At 39.2% G+C, this 13,415-nt stretch overlaps 1 protein-coding gene across 2 annotated transcripts in view; it reads right to left on the bottom strand.

Moving 5' to 3' along the window:
• LOC124283477 (protein naked cuticle homolog 2-like) overlaps positions 1-13,415 on the bottom strand; it is a 123,505-nt gene that overhangs the window by 84,665 nt on the left and 25,425 nt on the right. The gene's annotated exons all lie outside the window — the stretch shown is intronic.

Below are 13,415 nucleotides of genomic sequence, written 5' to 3' on the forward strand. Positions count from 1 at the left end.
TATTCTTTATCGGCAACAAATGTTCTTGGAGATGCTTGGAACAAGTGTCTTCAGCAAACTCTGGTACCCAAGACTACCCCGTGGCTATCTCAGGCTACCCTCAGCTCATATTCACTACATTATTCTTTATCGGCAACAAATGTTCTTGGAGATGCTTGGAACAAGTGTCTTCAGCAAACTCTGGTACCCAAGACTACCCCGCGGCTATCTCAGGCTACCCTCAGCTCATATTCACTACATTATTCTTTATCGGCAACAAATGTTCTTGGAGATGCTTGGAACAAGTGTCTTCAGCGAACTCTAGAACCCAAGACTACCTGGCGGCCATCTAAGGCTACCCCTCAGCTCATATTCACTACATTATTCTTTATCGGCAACAAAAGTTCTTAGAGTGCTTCTTTCTCCGGCATCCGCCATGTCAGCTACGGGTTTCCACTCTCATATCTCTTACATCAAGAGCTTGAGTGTCTGTATCAAAGCTTGTCTCCACCAAATTTATAGCTCCATAAATTATGACATAACGTCATCCCATCGGCAGGGACATCAAGGCAGTTTCAGATCTGTATGGTTTAAAAAACTTCCCCAGGATCGACTGATCTCTTTCTTAAAAGGCTGACATTGGAAGTATGCCATTGTGGTTGGGAATTTACTGCTCCTAAGATTATAATAAGTAACAATTCATAACGATGATACACTATGGTTTTTATATTGTTTGGCATATCCTCTTTGGATATGTTAGGAGGCGACAGTGATACAGATTTATATTCTGTCAAATAGCTGATATCACATGGCTGAGCTTTCTCTTGGCAACAAAGAAACCTACTTCAAGTTGTAAGAAGAAGCTTGTTTAATCAATGTACATTGAACAAACTGCCCATCTAAAGGTTGAAGGGTTAAAAGTCTTGAAAGATTTTCCATACCCAATAAAGTGAATAATCTTTTAAAGTATAGGCAATAAGGACTGTCATATGGTTGGATAATGGCTCTGTGTATGTAACTAAACAAATCATCGCACCATCAGACCATTCAAAACAGTCCCTGTATAACAAAATGAACATAACAAGAGTTTAATGTTTATAAGACTGTCTAGCCTCTCTTGCAGACCATTGAGCACTTATTTATTTATGCATTCACCCTTATCCCATTCTCAGCCCTTTTTCAGCCCTAGTAGCCTATACTCACCCATTTCAAAGCCCTAGCAGCCTAAACCCATCCCCTTCTCAACTCCAGCAGCCTATACTCATCTCCTTCCTAGCTCTAGCAGCCTATACCCATCTCCTTCCTAGCTCTAGCAGCCTATACTCATCCCTTCCCAAGCTCTAGCAGCCTATACTCATCCCCTTCCTAGCTCTAGCAGCCTATACTCATCTCCTTCCTAGCTCTAGCAGCCTATACCCATCTCCTTCCTAGCTCTAGCAGTCTATACTCATCTCCTTCCTAGCTCTAGCAGCCTATACCCATCTCCTTCCTAGCTCTAGCAGCCTATACTCATCTCCTTCCTTCCTAGCTCTAGCAGCCTATACTCATCCCCCTTCCTAGCTCTAGCAGCCTATACCCATCTCCTTCCCTAGCTCTAGCAGCCTATACCATCATCTCCTATACTTCCTTCCTAGCTCTAGCAGCCTATACTCATCCCTTCCTAGCTCTAGCAGCCTATACTCATCTCCTTCCTAGCTCTCTAGCAGCCTATATACTCATCTCCTTCCTAGCTCTAGCAGCCTATACTCATCCCTTCCTAGCTCTAGCAGCCTATACCCATCTCCTTCCTAGCTCTAGCAGCCTATACCCATCTCCTTCCTAGCTCTAGCAGCCTATACTCATCTCCTTCCTAGCTCTAGCAGCCTATACCTCATCCCCTTCTAGCTCTAGCAGCCTATACTCATCCCTTCCTAGCTCTAGCAGCCTATACTCATCTCCTTCCTAGCTCTAGCAGCCTATACTCATCTCCCTTCCTGGCTCTGGCAGCCTATACCCATCCCTTCCTAGCCTTCCCTATACTCAGCTCTAGCTCTAGCAGCCTATACTCATCTCCTTCCTAGCTCTAGCAGCCTATACTCATCCCTTCCTGGCTCTAGCAGCCTATACTCATCTCCTTCCTAGCTCTAGCAGCCTATACTCATCCCCTTCCTAGCTCTAGCAGTCTATACTCATCCCCTTCCTAGCTCTAGCAGCCTATACTCATCCCCTTCCTAGCTCTAGCAGCCTATACCCATCTCCTTCCTAGCTCTAGCAGCCTATACCCATCTCCTTCCTAGCTCTAGCAGCCTATACTCATCCCCTTCCTAGCTCTAGCAGCCTATACCCATCCCCTTCCTAGCTCTAGCAGTCTATACCCATCTCCTTCCTAGCTCTAGCAGCCTATACCCATCTCCTTCCTAGCTCTAGCAGCCTATACTCATCTCCTTCCTAGCTCTAGCAGCCTATACCCATCTCCTTCCTAGCTCTAGCAGCCTATACCCATCTCCTTCCTAGCTCTAGCAGCCTATACCCATCTCCTTCCTAGCTCTAGCAGCCTATACCCATCCTTTTTTGGCCAAAGTAGCCTACTTTCACCCCTCCTCAACTTTGAGCTCTTTTTCCAGAATTTTTTTATGAACAGTTGACTTTATTTTTGAGTCTACATGTCAACCAAAACACTGCTAAATGTCGACTCCTATGTAACTAATTAAAAAAAAGCTTCACTCCCTTTCTGCCCCTTAGACTACAGCTGCCATTATCTTATGCTCACAATGGACCCTTCCATCAACAAATCTGCATCGCCAATAAAAATAACACCCAAATACCGTATTATTGGCTTTGGATAGAAACACGGTACAAAGCAATGTGCTCTGTGTTTCAAAGTTTGCTACAATCTGTTGTGCTGCCTGGAGTCTCCACGAGCAGACGTGCACTCAGTGACCCCCACGAACATTGCGAGAGACGACCCTTTGCTTGCCAAGAGCACACTATGAGGACTCACTGATTGTTAAGTCATAGACATACCAACATACCATCCTCCCCGGTTTAAAAATCATGAACATTTGTCATTTTAACTGAATTTAGTTGTAAAGTTGGGGGCATACTCCCTAATTAACATTTATTATGTACACAAATCATAAACAATTGTCATTATATGTAATAACTTCAATCAATGTTTAAAAATCTTATGACTCTGACATTTGTTTATTTATTGTATTTTTGTTGTTGTTGTTGTTGTTGTTATACTGACACAGTGTATTATCAAGGATAATGCCTGAATGCATTAAAATATTAGAGAAAGGTAAAAAAAGAAAGAAAGAAAAAGTACACTCATGACCTGTCCGCTCTCACACCTAGTCAGCAAAAATTGCTTGTCTCTTTGGCAATGATTAGGAGTTGTAAGTCATAATTCCTAGATTATGTAGATAACAAAGACAAGACTGGCATACTGTCGATTCACCAAGACTTGCCTGTTTTTACGATAGACTTCATACTACATCCAAGGATTATCATTGGACCAAGGCTCCATGTCATTAAGTGAACGATTAAGGTTTTACCATACTTTTATCAATATTCAACCATTATCAGTTCAGCCAAGAACAAACACCCTCCCCTCCTCTTCTAACCCCTGCATTCAAGTTAAACATTAATTGTTTTAAGCTATCCCAAAGCCAAAAGAAATCCCTTTTAAGCATCCATTGAAAACACGCACTCTGAAAACGCAATAACTTTGCCTCCAGATTTACAAAACAAGAGACAATAGTATTGGTCAATCAGGAAACGAACCTTTTTTAATTTTTTAAAAGACAATGCAATAAGGGAGAAACATCCACAAGTCCATGAAGTAATTAAACTTGTGACAATGACGAACTAGTGGAGTGCCTGTCCTCGCCAAATTGTCTACAACTTCACAGATTTCCAGCCTCACCTTATTGGGCTTCTTGTAATTGTTTTCCCAGATCAAAGACCATGTGATTTGTCTCCAGCCCTCTGGGGAGATTGGTGAACAAACATGGCCATCAGACTACCACAGAGGAAATCATATTCTGATTACAACTAAACATAAGGAATATAAGTCATTAGCTGGTTGAATATCCCAAGCTGTGATGAGCACTGGGAGTGAATTGTGGGCTTTTGTCTATATGATTATGAGAACTCTCGACAGTAAAATTGTCAAAACAGGTTTCAAATATTGACAACAAAAGAACTAACTGTTGCATAAAATCAGAAAAACAAGAGCTCATCAGATAATTTACACATCATTACCACATATTATAAAACATGCTACGTAAATTTTGACATGGACATTTCATACCTTTTAATAACACAAAACTCATTCTCATAATGTCGAAGGTTATATTGAAATATAATGATAGATCTGATTGTCCTTATCAAACGTTGATTAGTGTACTTTTTTCTTAACTCCAATGATATTGTTATAAACATTAATGCATCATAGGAGACAATGACAGCTTCAACCTTACATCACCAGCTTTAATCCAATTACTAGTTGATAGGAAAATAGTGTCAGCTGTATCTGTTTAGCCAGGGGACTGATACCATCTTCAGTTCGTACAAGATTAGCAGATAGAGCACAGACAATCTAATATTAGCCCCAGGACAGGATTGCCCACATATTTCAAGTCAAGATATTTGACAGAAACCACATTCTTGTATGCTTCATTAAGATTCAATACTGATTATAGTTATCAGGGGTAATAAATTCACATACCACCCAGTGTGAGCTCTGCAAATCAAGCTGATACCATCAGGCAGGGGATTTCATTTCAATCACATTTCTATTCATTTGCAGATTACAGCACTCACTTGCTCACTCATTCACTCACTCATTCACTCACTCATTTATCACTCACTCTCTGGCTTACACACTCACTCACTCACCATAGGCGGATCCAGAGGGGGTGTGTGCAGGGGTGTGCACCCCCCCTTTTGTGCTGAAAGTTTGTTAAATGACCATTGAAACTCAGGTGAAAATGATGTGTGCACCCTTCCTTTTCTCAATAGTGTGCAACCCCCCTCCTCAAAAAGCTGTATCTGCCCCTGCTCACTTGCTTACTCACTCACTCACTCACTGGCTTACTCACTCACACATTCACCCTCACGCACTCACTTGCTTGCTTACTCTCTCACTCACTGATCAGCTCACTCACTTGGGTGGCCTGGTGGTCCAAGCACTTGCCTGTAATGCTAAGTGTGGGTTTGACTCTGAATATGGGTACATAAGTGTGAAGGCCTTTCTGGTTTCTCCTGGTGGTACAATGCTGGAATATTACTGAAAGTGACATAATTCATCCATTCCCCAAACTTGTCCATCAAACACACGCTAAGATTTATCTAGCATGTATTAATGTTTTAAGTAAACACTTAGGGCCTATTCGATTATGCTAAACTGGTTTAGGTTTCTGGAAAACCATGCACTCGATTATGTCGAAACCAAAAACTGGGTACTGAAACTTCGAAACCATCTCCAGGGCAGGTTTCGCAGTTTCGGTTTCGCGTTCTCTCATAACAAACATGGCGGAGACCACCACGCTGAGCTGCATTTGCAAGTGCCAAGTTTAGCTGATCTTGGTGGTAAAATAGAACAGCAGTTTCTTTAACCAAAATAATGATAAAAATCAACTGAGAACTAGGAAAATATTATTCAAAACCCCAGTCTACTGAACATGACTATTTTATGTAAATTGTATACATATAATTACTTCTAACAGTATAATTATATATACGCAAATATTTACCTCCAAAAGCATCTTATCTCTTTATTATTTGTTAATTCACTGATAAGATAACAAAACAATATGCTGCAATCCAATTTGTTCCACATGTATAGTACCTGGGACATTTTTGGGGTATCCATTTTGAAACCGGATGGTGAAACCATCCACTCGTTTATAAAAATAGAATTTAGTTTCACTTTGAAACGATGTATCCGAAACTAGACACACGTTTATGACAAGAGAAACCAGTTTCAGAAACCAAAACCAGTTTCCCAATAATCGAACAGGCCCTTAGAGAATCCATCTGGATGGAGTGGTGACAATGGGTGATGTGGCTGATTATTTGTCAAGACGAAGCTGCCATTTGCCTATGCTATCACCCATTGATACTACTGCTAGTGGAGGCATACATTCAGTCCAAATCCTGATGCAAATGTCAGAAAATATTCCCAAATGGAATAAAAAAATTGTCAAGACTTGTTACCATAGTAAATACCAATGGCATATGTTCACTGATAAGAAGGCCAATAAACTTGAAGCATTGTCAATGTTGTAAGTTTACAATTATGCATTGAATGAAACATTAAAATAACCCTGATTTTAAGAAATATAGTCAAATTCATATTTTTCTTCAAATTTCTTTTGCAAGGGCACTAGGTTTGAAATCCAAGATATATCCCTGTATCAAGTACTCACTACCCTTATCATTACCAGTAACTGAATGTCAAACATTACTTGGCACCGAAACCAGAACAGAATCCAGCAAACTCTCGTCCACCCAAATCCCTATAAACTTACTCATCAAACTGCCAAATCATGTAATGTCAAAACAATTTCTGTTTGAAAATCTGCCACATTCCCTATAAATAATGTTTATAATAATACAGCAAGATAAAAAAGGGCAATAATAATGAACATGCACCTCGGTACCACCAAACTGCACTTGAAGGTTCATGTGTCTGCTAATTTGTAGCAAAAATCTCCTCTGTGTATCGACAACTCCTTGTAAAAGATCCCTAAGGCAAGAATTCCAGCTAATTGTCTGCCTTCAAGAAGGAAAATCCTGCTAATTTGAGATGCTCAGGATCATGGGAAATCTCCTCTCACCAAAGATCTTATCTCCACATATACTTTCACCTTCTACAGAGAGTCGATACAGTTATCTCCCCTGGAAGACATGACACAAAAGTTATCTGCCCCTCTGCTCTGTGCGTAACGATTTCTCCTCTTGATGAATAATTCACACATCTGTTTCTAAAATAACAGATTCTCCAACAGAGCATTCTATCCTCTTTCAAAGGCCATGTTACATCTTGTAAAACTATTTCCACACTCAGATATAATGTTTGGCTTGTCTTTGATCATGTGTCTACTGAAGGAATCTGGTTAACTGCTGAATATTCATCCTTGATAGATCAGAATAAAATAAACACCTCGTGGAACAAGCTCATTAAACACAATCTCACTCCAATTTAGTGTCCATCCTAAAAAATATATAAAAAAATCAAAGTAAAATAGCTGCATGAAAACAAATAATAAAACACAAAAAATCAATCCCAATGTCAATCGAGTTTTCGCCTATAACAAGATTTTTTAAATTATGATCAAAGCAAAGAAAAATAACTAAAAAAACATTAAATGTCAAAAATATATTTCATCTAAGGTTAACCCAATATTTATTTACAATACATTAACAGAAAGTACCGACCCGCTGTTTGATGACAATCACAAGGTCAAAGTTTAACCCCATTTTGACGGCACATCAATAAATGTCTAGTCAGTCTGCTATTGACATGTACTGATGGATGTACATGGACAACGGACGTAAGCCATGGACTGGAGACCAGGTAGAATCTCCATATTGACAAGCAACACACGACCTTAGATCGCAGAGATAAACACGGCAAAATAAATATCAAACTCCCTGATCTATTATTTGTTTTAAAGTCATCACTTACCTTTGTGTTATAAAGCTTCAAGCAGATCAAACAGAACCCTATATAGACCTTATCAAATGTTTAAAACTGACTGATTAGAAAACACACAAAAAATATATTGAATTTATTTATCTGCATTCTCATCAAAGGAGGGCAGTTGCATAGAGATGATTTATCAAGTATATATAGGATCGTCTGTCCTATGTTTTACTTTAATTGAACTGATCGTTAAACAAACAAGATCACATCTACCACACAAGAGTATCTCTATCTTTTGAAGTCGTACAGTCCTTATAATCATCAAAGGATTCTTATTACAACGTTGCTATGGAGTAAATACTCTGGTCGGTCTAATTATAGGCTAATCTAGTCATACTGGTCCAAGACTTTGAAAACCTAGGAAAAAATTCACCTAACAACTACTCTTCCTTTTGGGATAATCAAATCATCAATAGGAAGATTTTGTCTAAAAGGATGTCAAACGCATGTTCCGAGACTGTTACCCGACAACTGCTTTTCATCTAATAAGGAACACTAACAGAGTCTTTCAATACTGAAGGAAGCTTTGAGCACTTCTTAAAGATTACAAACACCAAAGTATTCAGTTAAGTCTGTCAGGGCTTTCGCTTATTCTTGCTCAACACGGACCTGACATGAATAGCCGTGTTCATCATTGGAAAAAGTCGCCAGGCAGATAGCTATAAAGGAATTGATTGTGGGCAAAAAATAATTTCTTTTTATTAGCTTTCAAGTGATCAATTTGTTAAGGCTACCCATTGGTCGCTTCTGATCGTTGATCAAAGTAATTATCACATCTCAGTCCATCTTGTGCCCATTTAGCTTAATCCAAGAAGGTACTCCATAATAACATTCTTAAGATCTGGGGTTATCAAGAAAATAAAATTATTTCCAGGCTTAAATTTTTGACGCCATAAAATGATACAAAATCTTTGAGAACTCTTCTCAAAGAAGTCACAAAGCCATTGCCAGGAGCAGACTGTCTTTTTGGCAGGTCGCGTCTGCCAATGTTGAACTCGGGGATTGTCTGAAGATACTATTTTCCTGAGACTGAAGATAACCATTAGCTCAGTGAAGACAGATATCAAAAGCCAGGGATGTCCTTTGAAGGGGTATCAGTGTGGGGTGAAGCCGGGGAGAAGAAACTGAGCAAAACCACTCTGTTCTGCTGCGTCTTACACCAAGCATCAGAGAAACACGAAGCATATACACAACCTTGTAACAAGCCAGTGGTTTATGGGCTCTTTTTGCACATATACAAGGAATTTGAAAAAATAATTAATTCTTTAAAACCAAACTGCTGTAATGCTTAGAGGACCAGTATTGATAATTCACAAATCACTGGACATTATTTCAAGTTAAACCGAAAAACCTCGGAAAAAATCAAAGTTTAGCTAATTCTGTCTATGTCAAAGCACTTGTGCAAAAAAAGATTAAAGGAAATTCAACAGAGGCTCTCCTTGAACAGAATCTACGGAGGGTAATTGTAGAACTTGCAATTTCAAAGGGAGTAGTCGTACATGGCTTCGTATCACGGCGAGCATTTATACTTTTTATATCCGAGTCTGTTCTTAATTTCAAACAGTTTATAGTCAACCCGTTTGACATGCAGCTTTTTACTCTTCAGATATAAAGAAGATGGATTTTCAAAAGACTTTTATCACCTCTTAAAAATGCTGAATAAATCTCTTAAAACCGTTTCAAAGCTGGCAAACTGCTCATAATAGATAAAGTTTCTTTCACACAAAGTTGGGTAGAGGGCTAAAATAAGTCCTTTTTCTTTCTGAAGTTTAATAATGTAACTACAAAATGAGAGGCAGTGACAGAAGTAAGAAAACCTGAATAAAAACTTAGTATTTTTGAAAAGAAAAGTTGTTTCGTAACATCCCTAGTTCCGTCAGTAAGGGTTGATTCCACTTGGTTATTGTGCTGCTCACGACCTGAAGCTTCAAAGGTGAGATTGTAATAACTGGACTCGCAACTACAACAAAACATTCATCAAATCCATCTGCTGCACATCAAAAGTCAATCCCACTTTGAGGTATTTTTGTGACTTTTGAAATTTCAAGCTGATCTATGATATAGGGCTGATGCTTGGCATTCATTAGCCAAAGAGTGATTAAGATTTGTCTCCGAGCCAACTTTCAGCTTCAAATAGTTAAGCAGAACTAAGATGAACCCCTGAGGGGTTTGTCTACTCTATTCCCCCCTCCCTCCACCAGTACCTACTTACAACTAACCCCCCTCCCCCTACTGCAATAGTCAGCTTTCATATTGTTTCTCCCCCAAATGCAAATTCGTAAAATTGATCCCCCTGAGCACTTATGGACATGTTTCTTTGATTAGGTTAATGGCTGAAAGGCAATATCATAATCAAGTTATCAGTTAAATATTTAAATTGATGAGAAATTTAGAAAATAATTATTTCAAATTCACAACAATATGTCCATTTGCATGTGTGAGTTTTTGTGAAAAGAAAATTATTTCTGTTAATCATCTAGGCCCATTTGGGGGCGACATTAAAAACAGCTATGTCGGAGATAGCTTGTCGAACAGGAAGTTGTAATTAATCCACAGTGAAGAAGAAATCAAGGCCAACAAAAAAACAACTTCCAAATATGCAAATGGATTTCCTTTACAAAAGAGTTTCTCACAAAAGGGAGTTAATTGTCCCCTGATAGTGTCGTCCCTGGAGGCCGTCCGTCAACTTCTCCTCTGATCACATGCCCGATAGGGTTTCAAAGCAATTGCGAGGTCATCATAACGATTGTCTCCCCATCTGCTTGGTAAAGATCAAATATTCCCCTCAAATCGGTGTCCATTTTCCTGCTGACCCCTTCTACAGTCAAGGAAACGAAACATGCGAAGAGAATTGATTGTTTTGTTCCCTGTCCGCAGGTTTTCCCTTCCAAGTTTTGATGTCAACCAAAGGTATCCTCATGCCCTGGAGGTACGACCAAGCTTTGATCTTTCATCAAATTAAATCCACTTGATCATTGGATCCAATGAACGTCAAACGACCGGTCACTCATGCCATTGTTTCTTTCACAAAACTTAAGTTAACGATACCCTTGTGACTGAACTTAAACACTTTGTTAATTTGAATCTTTCAGAAATATTAGACAAAAACATGAGTCGAATATCTTTCAAAGAAGATACAGGGCTGGTATTGTCAAACAGTTCGGTTTCATGGTTCCCAAGGAGCCATGATAATGAGATCACCATGCATTCCAATATAATTTCTGTTTTACCGTTTGTTTCATCAGAAACTGATTAAATCACTAAAAAATAGAATATATTGCCTGCGTCACTTCTTTGGGCAATATGAAACAGCAAATTTCAAACTTCTGGGTGGTCGGACCTCTAATCCTGGTGAAATGAAATTTGAATTTTGAATAATTCAATCCCTTCAAAGTATCAACTATATTTTAACACCTTATATAACAAAGATGACAAAAAAGGTACAATATATTGAAATATTACTTGAAATAGCATCTAACAAATTTGCATTTTTTCATTATGTTTATGTATCTGTTTGAAGATCAGTACTACTAGGATATCGAACAAGAAAATCCCTGAAAAAAATGGGTCTAATTCAAAATAGCTATACATACACAAGTGCAAATTGACTTCAGTACATTTGCAAGGGTTAAAGTAGTTGGGAGTGAATCATTTTTACTTGGCGAAGTTGAGACAGGTGATCATTTCCTGATTAACATAACACCTCGTCAACATAACACCTGATAGGTTTGAAGCTGTCATGGAGAGCATGGTTGAGTGTGGAGTGGTTGTGCGCAGGTGAGGGGCGCTGGTAGAACAGTCTGGGATTGTCTGTAGGAGCTGTATGGCTTTGGAGGCTCTATAGAACCAGCTCAAGTGCCTTGTAATCCCCAGTATGGTACTTACTACTGATACCACTAGTTTCAGGCCATACACTCCAGGAGTGAGGGAATGAGCTTGGGTTTCTCTGTTTGGTTCAGTGTTTAGTTATATCACAGCATGTCAGCTTGCTGATGGATAAAAGACCGAAGTGATGCAGGCTGTAGACATTAATATACTCATAGAAATGAATAAGGGAACATATGAAAGTACAAGTGTTCCTTTATTTATTTCCAGAATTTCACTCACATTGCAATACATACCTTGTGAAGAAACCTGGAAACGAATAAAGGAACACTTGTACTTTCATGTGTTCCTTTATTCGTTTCCATGAGTATATTAGAGAGAAAACAACAGCTTACAAATCATGGAAACTATCAGGGTGGATCAGCAGATCCTGGCACCAAAGGGGCATAACTCTGATCACACACACCAGAAGTGAAATCAAGGTAGTTGTAGGCGATGACACTGGTGAGGGCAGATCGGTATCGAGCTTACAAACTATGGATCATAATCATGAAGAATCAGCAGATCCTGTCAGCAAAGGGACACAACTCTGCACAGATTACATACCAGATAATTGTGGTGTCTGGCAAACTACTGACAAAATAACATTCCATCATTTTGTATTTGGGAAATAGTTTCCAAAATGGACTGCTAAATTGTGTTTAAAATACCATATAAACAATCACATTTTGAAATGTACAAACCTGTCTTTATTAAGGAGCTCCCTTTAATGTTTCCAAGCGTTGTTGTTATAAAGAGGTAATATTTTACTGTTGGTAGCTATCTCATGTTTCAAGGTCCAGTTTCACCTGGGACTCGTTGTCTCACCTGAGAAAGATCAAAGACTTTTACCTGTCCGTGAGGTCAGGGGACATGGCTAGGGTATGCGGTTGACAGTGAAATGATTTGTTATTTGCCCGCAGCAATTCAGACATAGCAACACATGGAACATGAGGAAGCCAGGAAATGGATGCCTCTGAACAGTGGCTAGTCTCACCCTCTTGACACGGTGACGAACGCCTTACAGAAGCTATCTCAGGCCTGTCTTTGATGGGCTGTAGTCACCCAAGCACAACCACACTACTTGGTCGTTAAATTTCACAGTAGAATGCTCCTGACTTGCTAAGGAGGCTGTTATCTCAATTTCATCACAGTATCAAAACACTCTTCCATGCATTGGATATTTAGACAACACACGTACAATGGATTGGTTTTAAGAGATGCTTACAGAAATATCTCCCCAAATTTGTCAAGTTCAGAGAGATAATGTGATGGACAGTTAACTTGTCGACAAAAAAACAGAAGGAAAATGTCAAATCATCAGAGCAGAGGAAGTAAATTTTCTTTAATCATCGGACTATGAGGAAAATATTTGCCTGCTCTGAAGATCAAGGGGATCGCTGAATGTTCTACAATGTGCTTGTTTCATGTACAGCTACATGTAGCATTGTGTAGTCATATACAAGTTTTGATCCTTTAAGATCGGCAGTTGAAGGTACTATTTGCCGCTTTGGATAAGACATTGTAATCAGAATCAGTGAGTTTAGTCTTACGCCGCTTTTAGCAATATTCCAGCAATATCACGGAGGGCTTCTAGAAACAGGCTTCACACATTGTACCCATGTGGGAACTGAACTTTTAGGTCTTCAGCATGATGAGCACTAGAAACAGGCTTTAATCACTTGGCTACCGCCCCTTGTAATTAGAGCCTTAGGTTGAAAGGGAGACATGGTATCGGTGTAGGTATTTACTGCCAAATTATTTTATTTACAATTTGACATATAATTAAAATAGTGAGTTTAGAGAGTGAGTGAGTCGGTCAGTCTGGTTTATGCTGCTTTTAGCAACACTTTTAGCAATAGTCCAGCAAAATCACAGC

The sequence above is a fragment of the Haliotis rubra genome, unplaced genomic scaffold (assembly GCF_003918875.1).
Source record: "Haliotis rubra isolate DU_JTF1 unplaced genomic scaffold, ASM391887v1 Scf317, whole genome shotgun sequence".
NCBI classification, from domain to species: Eukaryota; Metazoa; Mollusca; class Gastropoda; order Lepetellida; family Haliotidae; genus Haliotis; species Haliotis rubra.